Here is a 27,618-nt window from a genome sequence, read left to right on the forward strand (position 1 = left end):
TATTTGGTGACATCCAAAAGTTTGTGGCACACTTTCTGTATCTTTTCTATTTGGGCTAATTTTGTGCCTCTTTCACTTTATGAATATTACACATCTTTTCCATTTTTGCATGTTTTTTGCATCATTTACTTTTTATGTCTTTCAAATATCAATAATCTTAATTCAAATTCCACTAATAACAAAAATAAACACATTAAAAAAAAACATCTATTCTACAACAATTTATTAATACAATACTTGTCTATACAAATATGAAATTGAACACCTTATCTATATTGAGTTATTAATTTAATTTAAATTTTAAAAGATTAAATTTTGCAAGAAATTTAATTTGTAGAAAAAAATAATTTAAATTTTCATTCAAGAGATGAACCACAAATGATTTGCTAAAGAAAAATGGACATTTCAATAAGTGAAATTCAGTGTAAGTCAACAAAACATTCCATCATTTCATTGATTACCCAAAACACATACAAACACCTTTTGCAACTTAAACATACATCATTCCAAAAATACAAAAATAACTCATGAGTACACTAACAAATGAAAACATTAAAATCATAGAAAAAATATCTAAACAACAAAAATATAAAATGATCAGTAACTATTATAGAAAAATATAACTAATAATCAGAGGGGCCTTGATCTGGAGGAGGTGGTGGTTTAAACATTGAATAGTAACTATTCATCATAACAACAATGATGTTAACCGAGTCAAATTTCCCTCGGATCCAACCCATATCATCGTTATATTCAGCATCCTAAATATTCAAGTGATTCTCAATTTGATCAAAGAATTTATCAAAATGGGTTTCCATTCTATCGAAGGGATGGATCATTTCTTTGTATAAATTCTTGTGAGGTTTAGGTGCAGGTGCAAGTGCTAGAGTAGGACCTTCTCCTTCTTCCTCAAAATCATCTCCCTCAAAACTTTGATCCGACCTCGAAAAGAGGCATTAATAAAAAAGATAGGAAGTTCAGCGGGCGGATCAAGATGGATAAGTTTGTACTTATTTTCTAAGATATAGGTAATTAGATGTCCTAAAGAAGCATTTTTCTTCCTCTTATTGTGAAGAAGTCCAATATCAGCAAGTTTGTAAATGTAATCCATGATAAGTTAGGATTTATCAAAAGGTTTTTCAATCATAATCAAATAAATGACTGTGTATAAAAGAGGAGTCAAATTTATACGATCATCAGCTTTGAGAATGATAGAGGTTCGCAAGACATGCTGTATAATCCTAGCATTTTTTATTAAGATAGTACACACATGACAAATAATTCACTTGGGCAACACCTTAAAAAGTTTGATTTATTTATGATCAATCAAATTCTACTCTAGAGTTTAAGGTGTGTACTCTAATACCATGGGTACTTAGGTGAAGGAAATTACCTAAGTCTTCCTTAGTAATTTCTACTAGTTTCTTGAAAACATAAGAGGTTATCCTAGTGTGGTTTTGGTTTAACTTCATGTTAGCCAAAAAATTTGGAAGGTTTCTTTATGAAAGGTATAGATGAAAGTCAAGATAAAAGAAAATTGGGTTGAAACAAAAAGTGGCATAACAGAAAAGTTAAAGTCACTTTAAATCCGAAGTTAAGAGGGGGTAATTTTTGTAGCAAAATACCTATAAAAAGCATCCTCATTCTATTTGGAAAGAAATTTGAGATCCATATCAAACCGAGAGGACAATCCATTAGAGGAGCGAGGTCATTTGCTATTGTTGGCAATTCCTAAGATTTGGACTCGAGAAGGTTTGGAATGAATGAGAATGTGAATAAAAACTTATCTAAGAATCTTCTATTTAAAGAAAAGTGACCTATCATACAGTATGAAATTAAGATCATAAATTACAAAATTAACATCATACGTACAATTTTAAAATCATACGGAACAAAAAAATTTCATACATACAAATAAATACGATCAAAAAAGAAATGGCTTTTCCTAAAATACCATTTTGAGTTATCCTTTCATACAGGCTTTTTGACCGCAAGATCATACAGACGAATGCCCATTTATCCGGGAAGATCAGAATATCAAAGATAATTTTATGACGATTAGGGTTATCCCCATGTGAAATTGACAATAATATCATATAAACAAAATAAGATTTTGTACGTACGATCTGTGATCAATAACTGACTTTTTTTTGGAAAACTTTCACTAATTGTATAGACGAAACAACACATATCGTACTATATGATGATGTCATCATATAATATGAAAAATAATAAAAAAACTTAGTTTTATATGCTCAACTTAGAAACCTATAAAGTATATGCTACTGAATTTGTACATTACAAAAAATTTCATATTATACAAAAAGAAAACTTAAAAATAAGACAAGTTAAACAAAAAACCTTTTCAAACAAAATGACATGCTTCTAGTAAAATCAAAAACAAAAATATAAAACACAAAATTAAACAAATAAAAGCAAATAAAATATACAATAAGAAAAAGTAAACAAACACATAATCATGTTTACATAAATTTCAATTTAAGCATCAAGATCCATCCAACCAAATTTTATCCTTAATGTGCTAAACATGTCAATAGCCAATTGTTTTGTGAAAATATCTGCATGTTGATTCTTCGTAGCAACATAATGTAATTATTTTTTTCCCGTAGCTACATGATCTCTAATGAAGTTTGGCCTTATATCTATATGCATGGTTCTAGAATGTTGAATAGGATTCTTTGAAATTCATATGGAGTTAGTATTATCATAGAAAATAGGAATTTTGATAATAGAAAATCCAAAGTCAATCAGTTGTTATTTTAACCAAAGAACTTATGTCACACAACTTCCTAAGGCAATGTATTCAACTTTAGTAGTAGATAGGGCTATTAAATTATATTTTATACTGGACCAAGAAACTAAAGAGTTTCCTATGAATTGATAAGTTCCAGCTATACTTTTCTAATCAACCCTACATCATGCAAAATTTAAATCAGAATATCTAATAATTTTAAAAGAAGAGTTGTGTTTAGGATATTAAATCCCTAAGTTTTGAGTGTCCAAAATATAACTCAAAATTCTTTTAACTATTATCAAATATGATTCTTTTGGTTCAGATTAAAATCTAGCATACAAACAAACACTGAACATTATATATGTTCAGCTAGCAGTCAAGTAAAATAATGATCCAATTATTCTTCTAAATTTCTTTTGATCAATAGGTTTTCCTTCAAATTCCTTATCTAATTACATTAAGGAACTCATTGATGTAGTCATTAGTTTAGCATTATCCATTTCATATTTCTTAAAATGTCCTTAATATAGTTTTACTGACTGAGAAAAATTCCTTTCTCATTTTGCTTTATGCTAAAACCAAGAAAATAGCTCAAATCTCCCATCAAACTCATCTAAAATTTACTATTTATTATTTTTGAAAAAACATCACAAAGATTTTTATTTGTTGATCCAAACAAGATATCATCAACATATTTTTGAATTATGAGTATGTCATCATATACCATCACAACAATGCAGAAATGGATGAATGGCCGGTATTTAACAACAAAGACATTCTAAAAGAAGAAATGATAAATTTGTTGAATTCTGACTATACCAAGGAGGAGTTGTATAATACTGTGATGAAGATGGGCAATAATAAATCACCTGGAATGGACGATGCGAATGCCTGCTTCTTCAAAAACTATTGGAAAATTGTTAGTGGTGAAACTTGGAATGCAATTGAATGCTTTTTCAAAATAGGAGAGATGCCAGAGTATTGGAAAGAGACTTTAGTGGTATTAATTCCAAAAGTTCAAAATGCCAATGAATGTTCTAACCATTTGTCTATGTTAGACCATTTACAAAATGGCAGCAGGAATGATACTAAATAAACTCAAAATGTGCCTTCCTATGGTAATCTCAGAGCAGCAAAGTTCTTATGTAATGGGAAGACATATTTTAGAGAACTGCCTCCTAGCACAAGAAATAGTTAATAAAATGAGATATTCGGTTGTAAATCCAAGATATATGATGATTAAGCTTGACATGGAACAAGCTTATGATAGCATATGTTGTGAAACATTGAATCAAGTCATGAAGAAAATGGGTTTTTCAGAGAAGACAATGAAGCTAATTATGGCATGTGTTAGCTACCAAAAATATGCAATCAATATAAATGGTAGAAGGACAGGATGGATCATTACACTTTGTGGATTCAGAAAAGGTTGCCCACTATCACCAAGCTTGTTTATCTTGTGCTCTAAGGTGTTGTCTAAAGCTCTTCAAGCAGATGCCAATCAATTGGGTATTAAATTGAATCCTAAAGTAGAAAGAATAACACATTTATTATTTGCTGATGATGTGCTATTAGTTGCCAAAGCTGATAAAAATAATGTTAAAATATTGAAGAAAATTCTCAACAGTTACTGCGGCTGGACTGGCTAGAGAATAAATGCCCAAAAGTCATTAATGCTATATGGGAAGCAGATAACAAGAAGAAGGAGGAAACTAAACAAAATGATGGGAGTAAAAGAAGTAGAGAAATTCAAATACTTGGAAATTAAACTGGCATTAAGAAGATTGAAAGCACAAGTCTTCAAGCATACTATCGAGAAAGCAATGGAGAGAATGAATTCATGGGGAGCAAGATGGATTTTTCTGGCAGGAAGAGTGCTACTGATTAAAATAGCTTTTTCATCTATGATTTCATATCAGTCGGTGCACTCACTTATAACAAAAGTGTTCTAATGATAATTGACAAATTCACCAGGAGCTTTTTATGTCATAAGGAAGATGTGAGACAAGGCTTCCATTACATTGCTGGGGAAACACTATGTCTACTAATCAAAGATGGTGGCTTTGGAATATTAGGAGCTGCGAAGAGACAAGGACCATTGAGAGCAAGGCTGGCTTACATCTTCCTGCAAGGTGATCAATCTATTCTAAACAGAGTATTAAAACTCAGATATGGTGATAGTATTTGTGATGAGGACACTAGTAGAATTATATCTCCAACATGGAAAATTCTGAAGGAAGGATCTAAAGTTTTGAAATCAATAATAAGATGGAAAGTGAAGAATGGAGAAAAAATCAACATTACATTGGATACATGGATACTTAACAGAAGATTAGACTCTTGGATAGCAACATGTAATGTCAATGATCTGGAAAATGAGAAGGTCTCTTCACTTATCAAGGAGGATGGGAGCTGGAACAAGGAAAAGCTTAACACATATTTCTCAAAAGAGATGTGCGATTTGATACAACAAATACCAATTGAAAATGAGGCTCAAGAGGAGAATATTGAACTAATATACAACAACTCAGGGAGATCCATTACTTCTCTTTCACTGGAAGACATCAATTTTAACCAAAGCCGTGATGTGAAGAATATAAGATGGATGAATAAGCTCAATGTTAATCAAAGAGAATGTCTATTTTGGTGGAGATTACTTAATGAAGTATTGCGAACAAATGAATGGTTACACCGTAGAAGATTGACGACTAACTTGGAATGCCCTAGAGGATGTAAAAGTTTAGAATATACACATCATATTGCTATTAAGTGTTCTAAGCTAACAGCAATATTGCAGAAGTTAAGACAATGGAGTATAAATGTACTGACTTTTCAAACCATTGGGCAGTGTGAAGAAGAGCTAAAAAACAAAGGAAAGACGAATGTGGTTATGGAAAGAATTTATATTGCCTCTGTTTACCATAACTGGAAGTTCCAAAACTACTCAAAGCATGGGAAGAACATACCCACTACAGCATATATAGCCGATGAAGTATTATTTCAGGTGTGCTCCATACAACTAGCTCCAATGGAGAAGAACTGGGACACCAATCAGCAAATGCTATCAAAAATTTGGTGCCCCCTTCTGAAGGTTGGATTAAATTGAATGTTGATGCAGCAATTCTTCCTTCAAATGCAGTAGGGATAACAGAAGTTCTAAGGGACCACAAAGGGAGAATGATATGTGCTTATAGTAAGAAAATGATACATTGGGACATTGCTTTTTTTGAGCTAAAGCCAATTCTCACATTTGACAACTATATACAAGGATGGATGAGTGAATATAAGGGTATAATAGTGGAAGGTAATAATGTAAATATCATCAATAACCTCCAACTCTCAATAAAGAGGAAGACAGAGAGGATGAAATCTCAAAAACTGAATCTATCCTTCCTTGAAGTTTTCAGCAATATTATTTTTAAATTTGTTCAAAGAAATTGTAATAAGGTAGCTGATTTTTGCTCCCACTTTGCTTTACTACGAGATTTTTATTGGGAAACCTTTTTAGATACGGAACTTCCATCAAGTTTTGTTGACTTGATAAAGAAGGATTGTATTGGTTTCTATTCACTTTAGTAGGTTGTATTTACTTTATTTCTTTAGTTTTAATGCAATTTGCATCTTTTATTCAAGAAAACAAAACATATCCTTTTCAAAAAGAGAGTGGTGTCCACACAAGTTTTCACAAATGATCTCTCTAATAGGAAAGTGTTTAACCTCTCATACCATGCCCTAGGTGCATATTTCAATCCATATAATGCATTTTTCCAATTAAACACATGATTAGAGAATTTAGAATTTTCAAAACCTGAAGGTTACTAGCCATAAAAACCCTCTTGTATCACCACATTTATAAATGTACTTTTAACATCCAATCTATACAATTTTAAACCTTTTAAAAATGTAAAGGCTAAAAAAATTCTTATCGCTTCAAGTCTTGCTACAAGGGCAAAAGTTTCTTCAAAATTAATCCCTTTTATTTGAATATACCCCTTGGCCAGCAGTCATATCTTATTTGTAATCATAACTCCTAAATAATTCATTTTATTTTTGAACACCCACTTAGTTCGAATAATAATTTTATCCTTAGGCCTTTCAATTAAATCCCAATATCATTTCTAACAAATTGATTTAATTCTTTGATCTTGAATGGTCAAAATCCAAAATATATCCAGAAGTGCTTGATTTATATAAGTCAATTCAACTATCGATATAAAGGTAGAATGGTTCACTTCTTTTCTATGTCCATGCCTAGTCCTAACACCCTCACTAGGTTAAGCTAAAATCAATTCTTTCGGGTGATTTTTTAAAAAATCTCCATTCTCTAGGCAATAGGTTTTCTAATCTAACATTATCTTTCAAATTTATCTTTTCATTACCTTGGAAGATATTTTTTATTATGATTTTCTTTTAACTTTGCCTCTTTTGAAATATGATATTCATTAAATAGAATATATGTTATCTTCTCTGTTATGAATATGGATTCAGGAATTATAATTTTGATGATAGTAAACATTTTTGATACTTTTATTTTTCTACAACTGCCTTGCTTACTAACATTTCAGGTTCATAAGATCAAACTATAAATCAAGCCAGCTCAAGATTGGATAGATTAGGACTGTGTCAGTCAATATGTATATGTCAAGGGAACAAAGTGGGTCTTGATGCTACATAACCTTGCACACACACACTCAGGAGAAATTTTTTTTGTATGTTTAGAGTTTTTTATTTTTGATCATATCATCTAGGATGATCTCAAATCATCCTGGATGATAAGTTAAAAACATAAACTCTAATTAGGGCATTCTAGTTAAGGTAGCCAAAATTAAGCGAATTGTCCTTGATGATATTATCATCGTCCCAAATGATAAGCTCAAATAAGAAAGAATCAGCCACCAACTTATTTAGAAATATTTTATTTTTGGATATCATCCTGGATGATGCATTATAATTATGCATAAATTAGTCAAATAAATAAGGAAAATATCTAAGGTTTGATTGCTTGATCATATCGTCCTGGATGATTGCAAGATCATCTGGGATAATTAGTTAAATAATCCTTAGTTTTTTACTGGATGACTAGGGCGATGTTCTGGATAATACTTGATGTTTTGAACTAGACATACAAAATGATCATCCTGGATGATCATTTATTTTTCCATCATCCAAACATGTAACTAGGGTGATGTTGTGGATAATATTTGACATTTTGAATTAATCATCCAAGATGATTATGAAATTATCCTGGACAATCAGTTATTTTTCCATCATACAAGCCAGGTAAAGTCTGGTTGACTAGTGCGATTATTTGGATGATATTTGATTCCTTGAACTAATCGCACAGGATGATGTCCTATCGTCCTAGACGATCAAAACAAAGAAAACTTCTAATTGTCCAAATTCTCCTAGATCATCCTGTTTGGTTGAGCTGATTTTGTTATGATCATATAGGACGACCTTCGATCGTCCTGGATGATATTTGTTAATTTGTTGCAACTTAGGGAAAATTTGAAGCCATTTTTTCATAAGACCTCTAATTTACTCCAGAGAGGATTTTTTGCTATTATCTTGACTTGAGAGAGCCAAGAGGAGAGGGAGAGAAAGGGGGGGCGGGGGAGAGAGAGAGGATCTTATAAGGGGGAGTTCATGAGGGGTTTCATAGAGGTTGCTCCAAGAATGGATTCGAGTCTTCTTCTCCAATCCGATCATCATCCCTTATTCCTTGGAGGTTCTATAGAGGTCTACTTTATTGATTGATTGAGGTTCTCTGCCTACTTCAAGAAGAAGCAAAAGGAGTCAAGTTCTCTTCCTGCTTTAAGAAAAAGTGAAAGGAGTTTGGTTCTCTACCTCACCAGGGTCGATGGAAAGAAGTATTTTTACTAGCTTCTTTGCCTTGTTGTGGAAGCTAAAGGTGAGACACTAAGTTTAGTGCAATAATCAGAGGAGAGGCTATGGAGAGTGGATGTAGGTCAAGTTGACCTAACCACTATAAAATATGGCGTGTTCTTTCTTATTGCATTTTTTGCTTTTAAATTTCTCACTTTATTTTTATGGTGATTATTTGGTTGTGATTGTGTTTTTGATTGAGAATTTTTAGAACACCAATTCACCCTGTTCTTGGTTAGCCTCGAGATATTTCATAAGGGCTTAACATTCATATTCATAAGGGCTTAACATCCATGACAAAATTTCATCCTCAACTACTAAAGTTCTCTTATTAAAACTCTATAAGATTTTCTAACACTAGAATACCTAAGAAAAATTCCTTCATCAAATTTAGTATTAAATTTTCCTTAAGGAGTTTTACCATTATTATGAACGAACACCTTGCTTCCAAAAACATAAAAATACGAAAGATTAGGTGTTATTCCCTTAAGAAGTTCATAGGGTGTCTTGTTCAATTTGGATCTAATGTTCACCATATTTAGAACATAATAAGTTATACTAATCGCTTCAGCCAAAATATTTTGAAAGTGAGTATTTTGCCAATATGGTTCTAGTAACTTTAATTAATGTTCTGCTCTTTCTTTCTACTATCTCATTTTATTGAGGGGTTCTAGGTGCTAAAAAATTTTATCAATTCCTTTCTGTTTAAAAAAAATCTTCAAATTTTTTATTTTCAAATTCTCCTCGATAATCTCTTTAAATTGAGAAAATCTCACACACTAATTTTCTCTGAATACAAGTACAAAAGTTTCTAAATTATTTAAATGATTCACTCTTATAAAATAAAAATTTAACCAAAGTGAATCTTGAAAAATCATTAACTATAAAAAATCTAAACATTTTACCTCCTAGACTTATAGTGTTAACAACTCCAAAAAGATCCACGTGAATGATTTCTAATGGTTTGTTAGTTTTTAGATCCTTAATTAAATGAAAAGAGGACTTCATCTATTTTCCTATTTGACATGCATCATACAGGTGATCCTTTATAAAGCCTAGTTTGGGTATTCCTCTAACCAATTCTTTATGGATAATTTTCCTAGGTTTTTTCATGCTTGCAAGACAAAGATTTCAATCTATAACCATGATCATCAGTAATTATTTTAAGACAAAATTAATATAATATTTAATAAAATTTTAATCACGCATGTACATATACCATATTTCCATGTATAATATCTATTCCATTTTGGCTTATTATACAGCTAGCAGGAAAAAAATATTCAAATTTCTAATCATATCTGTGCCTTCTACTTTCCTAGTGGTTTTGTCTCCCAATATAACCTTGCCTCCCTTCCTGGCTTCTAGTGATATGAATTGTATCGTATCTCAAATCATATGCTTAAAACATTAGCTATCCAGGTACCAAATGCTCTCATGAGGTCTTATATAAAATTGTTTCTATAAGATAATCAAATGTTAGACTTAAGAATCCAAATAAGTTTGGGTTCTTCTTTTGGAAAAAATAATCTAGATGCATATATGATATGATTTATTTTATGCAGCTTAGGTCTCCATACTAAATGAGTTTTACTATAAATAGTACAAGTGTGTGAGTTATGACCAATAAATCCATAAGAAAAACATTTCACTATTAAAAAATGATTTATCAATCTACGTGAGTTATACTACCTTTTCCTAGGTTATTAAATTTTAGGCTTTTGATCAAAATTAGAAAATTGCTTAGGTGAGGGTGGTGTCCTATTTTCCTTAAGTGCTTTTAACTCTGCTTTAAAATATGAGTTAGTATTTTCTAAAATAGCATTATCAGCTTTAAAATATTGTTCTCTACTATCAGATTCATCTATAAATGTTTTAAAATATTTTTCAAGTTCAGTATGTGATGATTTCAATAGTTCATGTTGTTTGTTCAAATTATCAAACTCATCCAATAATTTCATTTGGTTTCTAACAATCAATGTGTAATCATTCCTAAGATTTTCATGATATTTTGTTGTTCTAAAAATCCTATCATGCAGCTTTTTTAGTTTCCTATAAGTAGTATGAATTTTCTCAGGAACATCAAATAACTCTTTATAGGTTAAGTCACATACCTCTTCTTGATCTAACTGATCGAGCTTGTCAAAAATTAAGCATAAATTGGTGACTTCATCCACTACTTCTATTTTTGAGGAATCTAAAGTTGAGTTCGCCCAAAATGCTATCTATAATCTCTTCTTGCCCTTATATTATTTTTCTCCCCAACATTATCCTTACTTAGACTAGCTTTAAGATTCAAGCAATCAGATTTGATGTGTCCAAGTTTCCTACATTCATAACAAATTACATCATTAGAAGCCTTAGTATTTTTGTAGAACTTACCCTTATTCTACTATTGATGTTTCCTTTGCTTCCTCTTAAGGAAACTTCTAAATTGCCTTTTCATTAAGGTAATATAATCTTCATCATTTTAATGAGATTGATCACTATCTGAGTCATCCACCTTCAATTTAATGTTTTTCTTCTTCAACTTGTCACCAGCATCAATATATCTTTGAGTCATTACTTGATCGTAACTAATTAGTGATCCAAGAAGATTCTTAACAGAATAAATATTTAAGTCTTTTGATTCCATTATAGTAGTTATATTTGCATCATAAGTAGTGGGAAAAAAATGAAGAATTTTATTTACTTCTTCAGCATTGTTAGTTCCCTACCTAAAGCATCCAATGAGGTGACTATTTATGTGAAATGAGTATACATGTGGGTGATTAATTCATTTGGTTTCATACAAAATAGTTCAAATATGTTTAGTAGAATGTTCAATCTTGATTGTTTCACCTCATTAGTTCCTTTATATGTAATGCAAAGTATATCCCAAATTTCTTTTATTTATCTACAAGTTGAGACACACAAATAGTCTTCAAATTTAAGTGCATAGAAAAAATTGTTTAAACATTTAATGTTTAACTAAGTTAAGCCTTTTTCTTCTACAATCCAGTCAGTAAATAGTGTTTCAGTTATAATGCCATCCACAAGTCTAGTTGGCCTAGTGTATCCTTCCTATACTAAAATCTACATGCCATAGTCAAGCGATTGAATAAAAGAAAACATTTGTGTTTTCCAAAAATTGAAATGGATGTTATCAAATAATGGTGGTCTAGTTATCAAATATAATTTGGATGTGTTACGGTTTCCATAATAATCCATAATCATTTTCAAAAAGTTAATTAAACCTTAATTTTCAAAAGTAGGCTCTGATACCTCTTGAAAGTTTGAATAGGTTATTAGACCTAAAGCAATTATCTGAAGGCTAACAAAGAGGGGGGTGAATTGGTAATTTAAAAATCTCTTATTATATTAGAAAAAACCAATTTTATATTTTTTTTAATCACAATGATAATTTATCAAAATAAAATTTTCAAATATAAAATTAACTTGCAAAAAATAAAAAAATAGTAAAAAGTAAATATAGAAAAAAATTTATAGTGTTTGATCCAACAAGCCCTACATCCACTCCCTAAAGACTCCCACTTCAGGTATTGCACTATACCAAAGTGACTCTCCTTTTCTCCCACAAGAAGGCTAATAATCCCTTATAATTAACCTCTCTTCCAATAATCCCCAGTGCAGTAGAGTACTGCCATGCTTTTTTACCTTCTTAGAGAGGGCAGAGAACCAGCATCCTTTCTCACCCTCTTGGTGATGGTAGCGAACCAGCAACCATTCACACCCTCCTAGTTTTAGTAGAATACTGTCATCCTTTTACACTCTCCTCGTGTCAGCATAGTATCGTAATCCCTTTACACCCTCTTAGTGTTAGCATAGTACCGACACTCCTTTGTAAATCTTCTTCCAAGAGTCTTCAAGAAATTAGGTAAGATCTTTGAAGAACAGGTAAGAGATACTAACCATTGGGCAACCTTATGAATCCCCTCACAAATCCCTCTTATGAAATCTCTCACTCTCCAATAAAAAGGAACTCTCCCAAACACTCTTCAAGTTCACTCAAAAAAAAATTCACAGTAGGAGTCTACACAAAGTCAGTTCTAAGAACTCTTATATATGAATGACACAAACAATCGTCTAAAAAACTTAAAATTTTAATTTGACCATCTTGGATTATATAGTACGATCGTACTTCAAACATACAAATAGTTTAAAAGTCTTGACACGATGCTGGATGAACCTATTTTCATACTCTATTAGTTGAATATATAAACTGACATCATATTGTATGAATAGTTAAAAAAATGAAACAGTTTATTAGGTATGAATGCATTTCATATACTGGTCAGCGTACTATATGAAAATGGATGAATTTAACCAAATAATATGACGAGTTTAACCCAATGTTGTACAGTACTATCAGTTTAACCTAATCATGCTTTGTTTGGTATGAAAATGGATGAGTCCATTTTGCACTCTAAATGTAATCTATAAGAAATGAATTTCGTACAGTACAAACATTTCAAAAAATTTGCCTATTCGTATGGACGAACTGGTATGCACCATTTTTGTAATTGATATGTCATCTGTATGAATTTCATTTTGTATAATACGATTAGTTCAGAAATTGGAGTGTTTATTTGGGATGAATGGGTACGTAGCTAATTTATACTCTAGACATCATCTATATGAATTTAACTTAGTACAATTTGAATAGTTCAATTGAAAATTTCTAAGACACGTTTCGATTAACTGCTTTCTAGAGGAAAACTCAAATCAAATTATCTCGTATGATCCCATAATCATATAGTACGATTATTTTTAAAAATATAAGTTTTTATCTTACTCCTGAGTGTATGTATGCACGATAACCCAATTACAATCAACGTCTGAAAAATGAAAAAGGTATAGACTTCAATTACAATAAACCCTAATCTAATCTGTCTTGAAGTCTTCAACAGTCTGGAGTATGATTCACTAAAATATTAATACACACAAACAACACAAACAAAATTTCTAATATATGTTAGGAAAAATAGTAATCAACATAATAATATTTTTAAATTCTCAAAGACACACATGTTATAAAAATATAGTTTTAAAAACTAAGTTTCAACATATAAATGCACAAACATCGCACCAAAGTCCTTAGAACTAGAAGAGCCTTAGTTAAGTGCATATGTGCATCTTTTACATGCAATGAATAAAGATAATTAAGATATATAATATTTTGATTAATGAATAGTTGGAACACAACAATTCATTATTCTTTTCCCATAATTCCTATTCAAGTAGGCTTAAGATATGTTTAAAATTCCAAACTTACTCAAAGCACTCAAAATTTAATATACATGTAATTTTAAAATTAATTTTATACTTAAAAATAGCTTGATTTTTTAGAAAACTCCTGCAAAATTTAGGATAATTCAAACTAATTTTTAAAGAAATCTCAAAATAGTTTTAAAATGATTTTAAAAAGATTCTAAAAATACTTGAATAATTTAGAGAAAATTAGGGGTTTTGGATTTTTAATTAATTATTTTGGTTTAGTATTTATTAAACATTAATTAAATACTTAAGTATCTTAGTAGTTTAAATTATTTGAAATATTTAGGATGTTTAGAATAAATTTTAAATCTTAAAATAATAAAATTAAATTCTCAAATTTTAATAAAATAATAATGAATTTTCATATTTTATGTAATTAAGTAATTACATAATTACTTCAAGATTTTAGTATTTAAAATTATAGAAAATAAATTATGTATTTTAATTGGAAATAAATTTTAATTGAATGTTTATAAAATTATAAAAAATTTTGTATTTATATTTTATTTTTAATAAGTTTAGTAAGATTCTATGATAAAAATTATTTGAAATTTAATTCAATTAATTATGTTAACGGTGACGATAGTAGGTGCAATGGTGGGCCACATAGCACAATCTAAAGCATCAGATCTGTTCCACTGTAATGGAGGCTACATTACATCATCTAGACCATAGATTTAAAATTGTATTAATAGGTGTGCATTAATGGCCAATGATTGTACCATAGCAATCATTAGTCATTAATGTATAACGTAGTGCCACGATGGCGCGAGTCACATATCCGGGTCAACAGAGCTCAGAGGCCGTTGGATCTTCCATGATTTGATTCAATGGCCTAGATTGAGCTGGACAGAATTGTTGGCCTCTAGATCAAGTGAGCCTTCAAACAAAGCTGCGGAACAACATGATATGGGCTATTGATTGTGTGATTAACGGTCAAGAAATGTCCAATTAATGGATACTACAAAACATCCTATTATCACTTTTTTGTCTTGTTCTCTCGATCATACTGATCATTTGACATGAAATTTTAAACCTAGCTACTAGGGATAAATAAAAATCATGGGGAATAAAAAATGTAATTTAAAATGCACTTTATAAAAAAATATTTCAATCTAAGTGCAGTGATTTAGAGCTTTCAAGGGATTTTATCGTTGGATCTTTAAAGACTTGATACAATTGAGCTTATAAACTATCCACATATGTTTTCCATCTTAAATCTGTAGTTCAAAATGCACAGGATTGAGATGGCAAAGCTTTGGATGGAAAACTCTCTTTTCATTGGAGATTTGGCCATCGATGGGGCTTTGATGGTGGGGTTTTACTTGGGAACGGAAGAGGACACTGAGAAGAGTTCATATGAAGTAGAATGAAGCTCTAGCGAGGTGATGGGAGTGCGAGAATGTTAGATAATGAATGAGAGTCATTTTGGAGAATTTACCCTATTTAATTGATATGGGTGTAAATGAATAGCCCTGATTGATCAGAGGCCTCCATTAGATCATAGCACATGATTCAAGCTGTTGGGTGGCAGGGAGAAAGGCAGGAAAAGCTTATAAACCCGGTTGTTTAGGATCATGGAAGGGACCACTTACCTTTTAAGGATAAACCAAGCCCTTAGCTCAGTTTGGAGAGCTTAAGGTGTGCTTTTGCACTTAAAAAGAATCCTTAAAGCAGCCTAAAATAGAGAGAGATATGATAAAGGTAGGAGGTTGACCATCAATAGGGTTTTCTATAAGGTGTTAACATTTTTGACCAGTTAACCCAGTCAATGTTGATGAGGTGGCATCGGAGGGATATTGGAGCTATTGGTGGAGTAATCCCAAAGGCTTTGGAGCATGGAGTTGGAGATGAAAGGGAAGTTTGATCATTGCAAAGGAGGATTTAAATATTGAAGTAGTCTATTTAACTAGTAAAATGGTCTTGTGACTGGTGAGATAGATTGTGGGGGGGGGGTGGGGGAGTATATGCTTATTGAATCAAGGGGAAAAGGATCAAAGGGGTTAGATCCATGAAAAGAATGAATGGAAGCATATAACATAGGGTCTAACCATGGATTTTTAATTGACTTGATAATCTGCACCAAAGTCATATTGAAGGACTCAACTAATCCATTATCCTGGGGGTAATAGATTATTGAGTATCTCCAATCAATAATAAGGCGCCTTACAAAACTATTGATTTTCATGGACTTGAATGCCGACCCATTATCAAATATGATTTTGTGGGGGTATAACGAATTGATACATAATATGATCATGAAATAATTTTAAATTATGGTGTAATGTTACATTACATAGGGGAATAGCTTTCGCTCACTTTGATAAGTAATCATTTGTAGCTAATATAAAGAGATATCCATTTGAAGAAGGTCAATCGGTCCAATAACATCCATGCCCAAACTTTCAAAGGCCATGAAGCTATAATGGGATGCAACACATTAGGTGGCTTATATAAAAACACACCATGAACGTGGCATTGATAACAATATTTCATAGTATTCATATAATTATCAATAATTATAGGCCAGTAGTATCCAAGTCTTTTGATTATCAACTTCATTTTTCGGCCCGATTAATGAGCACCGCATGGTTCGAAATGGACTTTAATAACAATCTTTAGGGCCTCTCATTTATCTAAGCAACGCATCCAAATCTAATTGAACGATCAGCATTATAACTTATTGTTGACTAGTTCATATGATAGGGCATGTTTTTTGATCTAGTTAGTGAGGGATTTATCCCGGGGAAGTTTTCCCTCTTGAAGATAATCGATCAATGGTTGTCTCAAGTTCTCTTCTTCATTGAGGCAGAAAGGATCTAAGGGGATCTCTTATTGATGTGCTCCTAATCTATAGGGTAAAGGACCTTATGAACTTGAATCCCTATAGGAATGGAGTCTTCTTCCGAGCATATGAATTCATTTGTAAGCTTTACTAAGGCATCCACTACAGAGTTCCTTCCATGATAAACCCTATATAAAGTTATGATAGGGATCTGCTTGAACAAGTGAGTAGTGTACTGATGATATTTGAGGAGGTTAGGATTCAAAACCATATAGGTTCCTGTAATATGGTTGATCACAAGTTGTAAATCAACAAAGATTTTAATCTCTTTAAGATTATAAGTTCCAAATTGGTTATCAGAACTTTATATTCAGCCTCATTATTCATGAAAGACACTAAGAAATGGTAGGAAAAATATATCATTCCCTTTTCTAGTGTTATAAAAATTAGGCCAATGTTGGCTTTTTCAGTGATAGTAGATTTTTGGGTTTTACCGCATTGAGAGGATGATGTGCCATTAAAGTACAATTTGCAGACAAAGTCATCAAATTATCTTAAACTCATGATTTGTTAATGAGGTAAATCATCATTTAAAGGAGAATCTACTAGTGGCAGGTGCACCGCGAGGAAGTCAGCAACGGCCTGTCCTTTCATAGAACATAAGGGAATGAAAGTGATATTGAATTGGAGCAATATTTTAAACCACCGAGCTAAATGTTCTAACAATGTAGGTTGGGTCATAAGATATTATAAGGGATTGACTCTGGAAATCAACCTGATTGAATAACAAAGCATGTAATGTCTTAGCTTTCAGGCTGTAAAAACTAAAGATAATACTTCTTGATTAAAGGATATCAAATTTTGGTAAGAAGAAGTCTTCAGGTAAGGTAATAGAGAGTGTTTTTTTTTTCCTCATCATTGACTTGATCTAATAGGGTACCTAAAGAATCATCTAGGGACTTAGTGTAGAGAATCAAAGGTTTCCATGAAATAGGGGCTGCCAAAACTAGTAGATTAAAAAGATATTGTTTGATGTCATCAAAGGCATTATGACACTACTCATACATATGAATTTAGCATTATTTTTAGCTAGGATGGATAAGGTTTAACATCTTCTGGAAAGGTTGAAGATAAACCTCCTTTTATATGCCAACCTACCTTGGAGAGTCCTCAACTAGGTTAGGCTTCTAGGAGGTGGCGTATCCAAGATGGCTTCAATTTTTGTAGGATCAATCTCAATTTCATGATGCCTTACTATGAAATCTAAGAACTTTTCTGAAGTGACATAAAAAGCACACTTCAAGGAATTTGTTTATAGGCCGTAGTGACGCAACAACTCAAAAATAACTCTTAAGTCATACAGATGAGCCTCTTTAACATTGCTCTTGACAACTAAATTGTTAATGTAGCACTTGGCTTGATTGTGGATTATGTTATCAAAGATATAGGCCATGACCCTTTGGTAGGTTGCAACATCTTTTTTGAGGCTAAAGGGCATCACCTTAAAATAAAAGATTTCTATAGGAGTTTTAATATAGTATTTCTCTCATCTTCTAGGGACATCCTGATTTGATTGTAACCAGATGAGCCATCCTTAAAGGAGAAAATAACATGTGAGGAGGTAATGTTCACCATGAGTTCATGTATGGGTAAACAAAATTAATCCTTTGGACACGTCTTATTAAGATCACTATAGGTGACACAAATTCCAATTTGACCAATTTTCTTTTGAATAAGCACGATGCTGGCACCCAAGAGGAAAATTGTTCCTCTAAGATAAACCCAGCCTTAGCTTGTTTCTTAACTTCCAAAATGACTTGTTACTTGATCTTTAAGTGCATGCATCAAGGAGCATATTTAATAGGAATGGCATCATGTCGAATTCAATGTTTATGTATTGCTACGTCAGTAAATAGGCCTGACATTTTGTCATATATCTAGGTGAAGCAATCCTTAAACTTGGATAGAAGCTGAATCAGATACTGAGACTCATCCTCACTCAATAGGGTACTAATGAAAGTAGGGTGAGGGTCATCATCAGTTCCCATGTCTTAAGTCATCTACTTTAGATTCTCTTCCTATAATTTAGGGGGTGCATCCAAAACTTAAAGTTCATCGGGATCATCTAAAGTCTCCAAATAAAGTCTGTCAAGGGGACAAATGACTTTGGTAGGGACATTCTAAGATTCAATAAGATAAGTTATCATTAAATATTATTCATTGTCATGAAACATACTAATGGTACCAAAGCCGATACCACTCATCTTTTTTTTTTTTTTGCCAAATATTTTTGTGGTATCTAGATTGACCCTTAGTCCATCAATACGGTACAAGGCATTTAAAAAAAGGTAAGTCCATTAACTCATTGAAATTTGCCTCCTCGAGGGTTACATCACCTTCATCCCTTGAGGTGGACGAGCAAGGAATTTTTTTTGGACTTTTCTCACTTCACAATTTAGATTAGGGGTCACTTTAATTTCTAACCAAGCAACCTTGCTAGCCGATAGTGCGGTCAAGATAGGGCCTCAATTCTTCTACTAAGCATTCATACATCATTAATTCAGGCTCTTAAATTTCAACCTTTTGAACATCAACCTCGGGGTCACTATCCTAATCTAAAGTGAGATCAAACTTTGGAGGAGTATTTATAATTTTGTAATTAAAAGGAATCGTAACTCCTTGACTTTCTAACTCTTTATCAGAACTTGAATTTGGATCATTATATATGGAGGTTATTCTTCTTTCAAATGATGTAAGGCCTCAACCAGGTGCCCTTAAAGCTATCCTCCCACCTCTTTGAGATAACATGTTTTGAGCCCTATAGATAATGATGTCAAAATCATATTTAATACCAAACTCTATCATTTCTTGATCTTTTTCCTATTCTTTTTCTTTTTCTTTTGATTCTTGACTTTGGTTGGATCTTTGTCCATCCTTTTCTCCTTAACTTAAAAACGGGATGATGACCCTTTTGGTAAGAAATATATAGGATCCTAATAGACCCCAATTTCTTGAATTAAGAATTATTACAAATCACATCTAATCATGTGTTTAATGTCATCTCATTAGTACTTGACGTATTAATTTAGGGTAGATGAGACCATTCTATATTCAAGAATTCAAGACCTACCAAAAAAAATATTAAAAAATATTGTTGAATCATCTATATGAAATTTCTCTTCAATTTTCAAATCTCCTATCTCCAGAAGAAGGGTAATTGAACCTAAAGCCTTCTCACCCTTTTCATTGAACCCACAAAGCAACAACTTGTTGGTTGAGAGCTTACTAGTATCAACTTTAAGTTATGCGAGACTCTTTATGTTCCTTACATTGACCGATGTACCCAGATCAACAAGAACTCTTGTTAATTTGAAATTACTCACATCTATAATAATGTAAAGTGGGCGATTATGGTCAGTAGTTCCCATATCTAAATCTTTATTTGGAGAAGGTTACTCCTAGGATTTCTTGAAGTAGAGTGATTCCTCTTTTTGAAGTTGAAGCTAGTTAAGCTAGGAAAATCTCAGGGTCAAGAAGTGCCTTGATTAAAAATTATATCATTTCTTTGGAGAGAAGGAGAGCATTATAAATGCTCAACTTGGCTTCCAACTTCCTAAAATGAGCTAGAATGTTATAGTCAACCTTAAGAACAACATACTTAAAATCTGACGGGATTATAAGAAAAGCATATTACTGAGGAGGACTTGAAATTGGATCATCAGGGACAACTTGCTTGCCATTACCCAGAGGGGAAATTCTAGGGGGCAAGATCTTACCACCATAATGTTACACATGCCTGATAGTTTTGAGAGGGCAAAATAAGGTAGTGTTTACACTTACTATAGGCATTGGATCGACATTTTTTTAAAAGGGAGTCAGAATCCGAGAGGTCTATCATGACAGGACTTTCATAAAAATCAATTTGAGGGAAGTCACTTTTTGATAAGGCTTTAAACTTGACTTCTCCTTGAAGAGTCGATTAAGGATGGTCAGATTTTTGAATATTCAGATTGATCTCAACAAAGTTTGGAGTTTGAGAGGAAGAATTATCAACATGCATTTCATTCTTATGGTTAACAATAAAAATAAGAGTAGAAGGATATTTTTTATTAATATTGATGGGGCAAAGTAAAAGTTAGATAACAAGAGAGGAGAATGGGTTTTTAGAACATTATCAACCACTTGGATACTTCTCTCATCTACATACTCCATCTCTACAAAAATACCTTTCTATCTTTCTCTTGTAATACAATAATTCCTATGACTACTGGGGAGGAAAGCAACTCAACATCCTCCTGCAGAAGATCCAGCTCAACCTCCCAAATTGGGGCCCAAGGTTGTTGTGGTAAGCTATTGAGAAAGATGAAAAGATTTGTTTAATGACCATTTATGTGCTTGGGATAGAGAAATATCCCAACCATCTTTAATGGATAGGGAGGTGTTAGGAGTGTTACTATTTGATTGAAAGAGTGGTTTTAAAAATTTTATTTTTCTTTAGGAAAGTTTAATTTCTAGAATTATAGTTTTGAAATCAAATGCATCATTATGAATGATAAATTGACTCAAAAGGAAAGCATATCACTCCCTAATGAGTTCAAATTATAAAACTTCGAATTCATCCTGATTATCATAGTCAAACTCAAGAAAAAATAACATATGACCCCGGATGGTTAAAATGAAATTTGATGATAGTTTGACTATGTTAATCTAGACCATATGATAATTAATTTCATAATTAATATTATGATAATATAATGATATATCTTCCCAGAGAAAAAGATATTATTCACTATTAATAATTTGAAGATGACAATAATGATCTTTGATTTTAAATTTCCCTAATAAGATTAATTGAAGTTTTGAAAAGTTTGATTTTTGAAAATTTGATTTGGGTTTTTAAATCTCCTAAAAGTATAAGGCCTTATAGTTAATTATATCACATGAAACTAAACTTTCCTACGAATATTCTCAATTAAAATAGCTGTAGAAATTTTATTTAAGAATTCAAAGCTTGATGTTAAAGGAGGTAAGGGTTCAAATTTTCAATTGAGAATGGATAAAATTTGAACACTTATTTATAGTGTCAAAGGAAGAAGGGTGAAGAATGGTAGGAGGTGTTTTAAAATTATGAATTACTTCCAAAATACCTCAGCCTATCCTAAGTGTTGGGCTTGAATTTGATTGAAATGGATTTAAATTTGAGTTGTCAAATTTATTAGAAAGTTGGGATTATATTCCTTAAGGTTGAGGTATTACAACCTAAGTTTATTGTAGAACTTAGGTCTAAATTAGGTACTATAAATTAGAGACCCAAACATAATTAATGTAATGCAAGATTTGGACTTACCAAGGCTTGGATTGGGGTGCCAGCTAAACTACCTAGGTGCTTTAAAACCATAAATCTAGACTTTTATGAAAGAGTGGTTGGGACATTACTTAAATTGAGTTTGAGGAAAGTGGAGCCAAAATGTAGAGCAGATCCTACTTTTCTCCTTTGAATTATATATGGTATTGCTGCTTAAAAGTAAAATGCAATTAAGTTTTAGATACATTTTAATTATTATACATGCTAGTTTTCTCGATTGAATGCTTAAATCAAATATGAAGTAGTTTTTAAAAAGGGCTTAAAAATAGATTTTATCCTAGATTATACAGATTCCCTTTGACATATATGCACCCTCATAGGCCAGTGATCTGCCAAAACCCATAGGTAGGGAGGTGCCTAATAAAAGAAAAGAAAGTATAACAAGTATGCATTTGATAACTCTTGCTGGTCCCCGTTTTACTTTTTAAAATATTAGAGTTACTATATTGCCTTAAAATTTTTAATTTTCTTTAAGTAAAAGAATTTTTAATGCACCCTTATGAGCCTCTAATTAAGTTCTAGGCTAAAATAAATATGACAAGCAAAATCGCCATAAAAACTACTAAAAGAAGATAAATTATAATCACAATTAACATCAAACAATAAATATTAATAAAGAAATCAATTAAAATTTAATGACTATAGGAAAATGCCTTTTTAATATTATAAACAAGAATTACAAAAAGATGAAGTGGTCGGGTAACACTAATAACAAGCACAAATTTCTAATCATAAGACACAAGTGACTTAGATAATGGGTCTTTTCATTATCCACTTCTTCGTCCTTTTGTACGGCTTCTTGGATCGTCGGGTCCGAATATCCAAATGAGAAGAAACTCTTCCATGAAAGGGGTGATATCTTTTCTCTTTGAATATTTTGAAATCATCCAAATTTAGATCTCCAAATGGAGAGGGACTCTCCCCTAAGGTATGCTCCTTCCTCTTTAAATTCCAAATTGGATGATTAAATCTATCTAAAATTTTTATTTTGAAATTTTCAACTTAATTGAAATTAAATTACATTTGAATAATAATAAAAAGAAAATATATTCAAAAACCTGTAAGGTTATTCTAAGCAGTTAATATATTGAAATTTAAAAATGCTCAAATTATAGCCACGCTTGCTCATGCTCTTTTAATTGAAAAGGGGTCTTAGCATTCTAGAGCATCTATAGAAAATATTATTAATTTTAAATCTTAATTTATTATTTGCCCCATTAAATTTTTTTAATTCCATGTATAAGCATGTCCACCTGCATAATATTTAATTAGTATAAATTATCTCTAACATAGGGGTAGATCAAACGCACAATCAAACATATCATAGAGTGCAAAAATTAAATAAACAGTCACCTCAACATTAATACATAGCATGTAGTTAAAGCTTAAAAACACAACATATAATATGAAAGTAAACACCAACCTAGCCTAAGAGTAGAGTTAGTTGTCATAGTAAATCTTTTAAAGTATGTGAGGTAGGGTGTGTGGCTTGGATATGTCCTATATAGGATATTTGATTGAAGTTACATCATGTTCCCGTTAGATGAAAGGCCTAAGGGGAATATTTAATTAAAGTTTAAGTATTAATGATTTAAAATAAATTTTAAGATAAATTACATAAAGTTAAATAGCTACCACCTTTGTTTCTCATTGAGACTGTGAAATTTTTTTCACCTTCATTGGGGCTAACTTAATACCCTTGTACGCCTGAGTTACGTAGTGAGAGCCAATATATTTAAGTGGATTAAATTTATTAAAATTTAAAGGTTGATTATTTTTTAATTAGCATTAATTGGTTGATGGTTTTAAAGTTAAATTAATACTTTACAGATTTTATTATTAATTTTTGAATTTTAAGATTTTTTATTATTTTAATAATTTAATTAAGGGGTCAAATGTTGACTTTTGGTTTAGGTCAAATTTTGAAAAGTTAGTATTTTAATTAAATATTAGACCTTAAGATGTTTCGTTAGACTGCAAGTTTGTTGAATTTTGATTTTTTTATATTTAGTTATGAAGTTTTGACTTGAAATTTGACTTAAGTTAGATTGAATTGTTGACTTTTTGACTTTGACTGATTTATGAAGGTTTAAATTTTTTAATAAATACTAGATCTTCATTTGAGTTTAATGTCTTTAATCTTGATCAATTTAGATTTTTTCAACATTAATTGTGATTTTTAAAAGTTAGAGTATTTATTTAAATTATTTAATTAAAAGGGTTGTTATGATGTGATTTCAAATAAATTTCAATTTTTTTGAAATCATCTCCAAAGACTATAGAAATGATCTAAGGAGGTATTATCAAGTGTTTGAGAATTTTTTAGAATTTTTCTTTATTTTTAATTAATTAAATTCTAAATTTTAATTAAAATTAAATTAAACTTTAATTGGGAATCAAATTAAATAGGATTTATTTTTCTTAAGTTGGAAATTGAGTTCTAATAAGTTTGAGGTATTATATACATTTTTTGGATATAAATTTGAATTATGAGAATTTTTTTGATATTTTAAATTCATAATCAAGGGTTAAATTTTTAGTTAATTAATTAAGGGGATTAATGATTTTTATGAAATTACTATATGGACAAGAGGGGGGGGGGGGAATTGTGCAGGATTGTTTTGCAATAAATAAAACCTAAACAGAAGTTCTAATATTTTTAATATTTTTAAGGTTTTAACATGAAGATAAAATACAACAATGGAATCCTGTTCAATCACAATATTTCACTAACCAAATTTACTGAAAAGAAAAAAAAATGCACGCAAGAATAAAAACGATAAGGAAAAAGCACACCGGATTTTTATAGTGGTTCAGTCAAACCATGACCTACGTCCACTCTCCGGAGTCCTCCGCTCTGGGAATTTCAGTACAAGAAATAGCTCTCCTTTTTCCCCCCTTGGCAAGGCGGAAAAGCCCTTACAATACTCCCTTTCACCAACCAGGTGTGGAGGAGTGCCAAACTCTATTTTCACCCTCCTGGCGATGGCAGAGAACCTTCTCATTTTTCTTCCTTCTGGAGAAGGCAGAGTACCTCGAGGTCACGGATGTAGAAGAGCCTTCCCCTTGGAGATCCTCTCAGAAATTCTTCTAGGGCCACAGGAGGAGCAAGATGCAGCAAGTTCGGAGCAACCATGTGATCTCCCTCACACCTCTTCTCCCTCACAATGCACACCTTCTCCTTACTCTCTCAAATCCTAAAGAACTTCTCAAGAGCTCTCTCCCTTGGAATCCCTATCTAACCACATTCTCCTATCTGATTCATGCTCTTTAAAGCATAACTATTTTGACACCAAAAAATGGGCTCCAAAATCCCTAAAATTTCAAAGTAGTCATTACTATCATACAGTACGAGTTCCAATCATATAGTACGATAAGTATACAAAGCTTCATCCTGAAATGAAGATGTACGAACAATTCAAAATCAATCATACAGTACGATAATGAATTGTATGGTACGATTCTCAACATTACTGATCATACAGGACGATAGCCAGGATGATCAAATGTTATCTTTGTTCATCATCTTGTATGATATATATAGTATAGTACAAATGGTCAAAATTCAAGGCATCTTCCAGGATGAATTTCGAGATGATCATCATCGATGACGAATTTTGGGACGATCAAGAGTCGTCTCTGTTCATCGTATAGTACGATCTACATCATACTTTATGATGAGGAAAAACCAATGGATCGTCCTGGACGATCTCTGGTACGATCAGAATTTATATCTGTTCATTGTATTATACGAATGGGTTCGTACAGTATGATATTCAATTTTAAATTGAGCCTTGAATTATTCCACTAATCACGGGTTAATTTAAGTAAGTATTTAAAATAAATCATACAGTACGAATTGCTTCGTACAGTACGAACGACGGAGAAAATACTTACTTAAGTTAATTTGACGGCTAGGGTTTTAGATTTGAGCATATCATACAGTACGATTTTGATTCATACGGTATGATCTATTCACATAATCGTACAACAAGCTCAGATTGTGTAGTACAAAATAATTTCGTACAGTACGATCTACAGAGAAAGAAAATCTCCAAAATTTTCTTTTAAAAAACCCTCTCCCCCTGTGTGTGTGCATGGTTGCTCAGACTTTTATGTATTTTGTGTCCAGACTCAAGAAAGTAAAAATAAAATAAATAATAAAATACATTATCAGACTCATACTCCTAATCTACCGATTCTTGAGTTTTCCTGTCGTCCTGAGTAGCTTGTGATTTTCTTGAAATGTTAGTGCTCACGGACAATAGCAAACAAAATAATATTCAATGAACATATAATTCAGACGACATTATTTGTCATCATCAAAATATCTAACTCGGGGATTGCAACATTTTAAAGTTGCTAGAAATTTTTTTTGGGGCTAGAGGTCACTAGATTTGAATGTTCAAAGTTTTAAGTCAATTTAAAGAGTATCCTAATTTTTATAATTTTTCAAAATTTTTTAGACATGGGTCCTTATTTATTGTCTTTAATGATGTCACTATATTTTATGGGTTCAAAATGGATGTTTTGACTAACCCTTAGATCCACATATATGCATACACAATCACAATCAATTTCTAAATCTAGGAGAGCCTTAAAGCTAGGTGAGTGTGTGCACCCTAAGCATGCAAAGGGTAAGGATAATGAAATAACTAATACCTAGATTAGTGAATAACCAAAGCATGATTATTCACTAATCAACTCCCCATTAATTCAATTCATCCAAGCTCAACTTAAGTTTAAAGTTTTAAGGGATCTCTGATTAAAATGAAATAATTAAAAGTATCATCAAAATAAATTTAAAATGTTAATGAGAAATACACTAATTATTTAAAATCATTTAAAAATTAAATTTCTAATATTAAAAAAAATTTAATTTAATTATATTTTTATTAAATTTTAAAATAATATATTAAATAAAATTAATCAAAATAAAAAAAAAATTATATTTTAAAGTAAATTTAAAATAAAAATAAATAAAATTCTAAAATGTTTTATATATATTTGTAATTTTATGATTTAAATTGAATTTTTTTGAATTTCTTAATGATTTTAAGTTAACAAAATGAATTTAAAATTAATTAAAGATGTTAAAATGAATTCTTAAAATATTCTTAATTAATAAATATTAATATTGTTTTTTAAATTTATATTTTCTTAAAATAAGTTTCTTTGAATTTGAAAATTATTAGTTAATTTTAAATGATATAAATTAAATATTTGAAATATTAATTTATTTAAACTTTATTCAAAATATTTAAGAAGTATTTTAAATTAAAATTTATCTCAAATTAAGTATTTTAATTTTGGAATTCTTAATATAAAATTTTAAATTATTCCTGATTAACTATATTTTTCATATAATTCCTTAAATATTATGATATGATTAGATATATTTAACATAATAAAATAATATTAATATTATTTCAAGAATTTATATATAGTTTGTAAATAACGTATACAATCTTATAATCGAATAATGTAAAATTTATTAATTAAATTATAAAATTTCTTTGTATAATATTTTATTAAATAGAGTTATTTAGA

Source organism: Dendrobium catenatum, unplaced genomic scaffold, assembly GCF_001605985.2.
Source record: "Dendrobium catenatum unplaced genomic scaffold, ASM160598v2 fragScaff_scaffold_175, whole genome shotgun sequence".
Lineage (NCBI taxonomy): Eukaryota > Viridiplantae > Streptophyta > Magnoliopsida > Asparagales > Orchidaceae > Dendrobium > Dendrobium catenatum.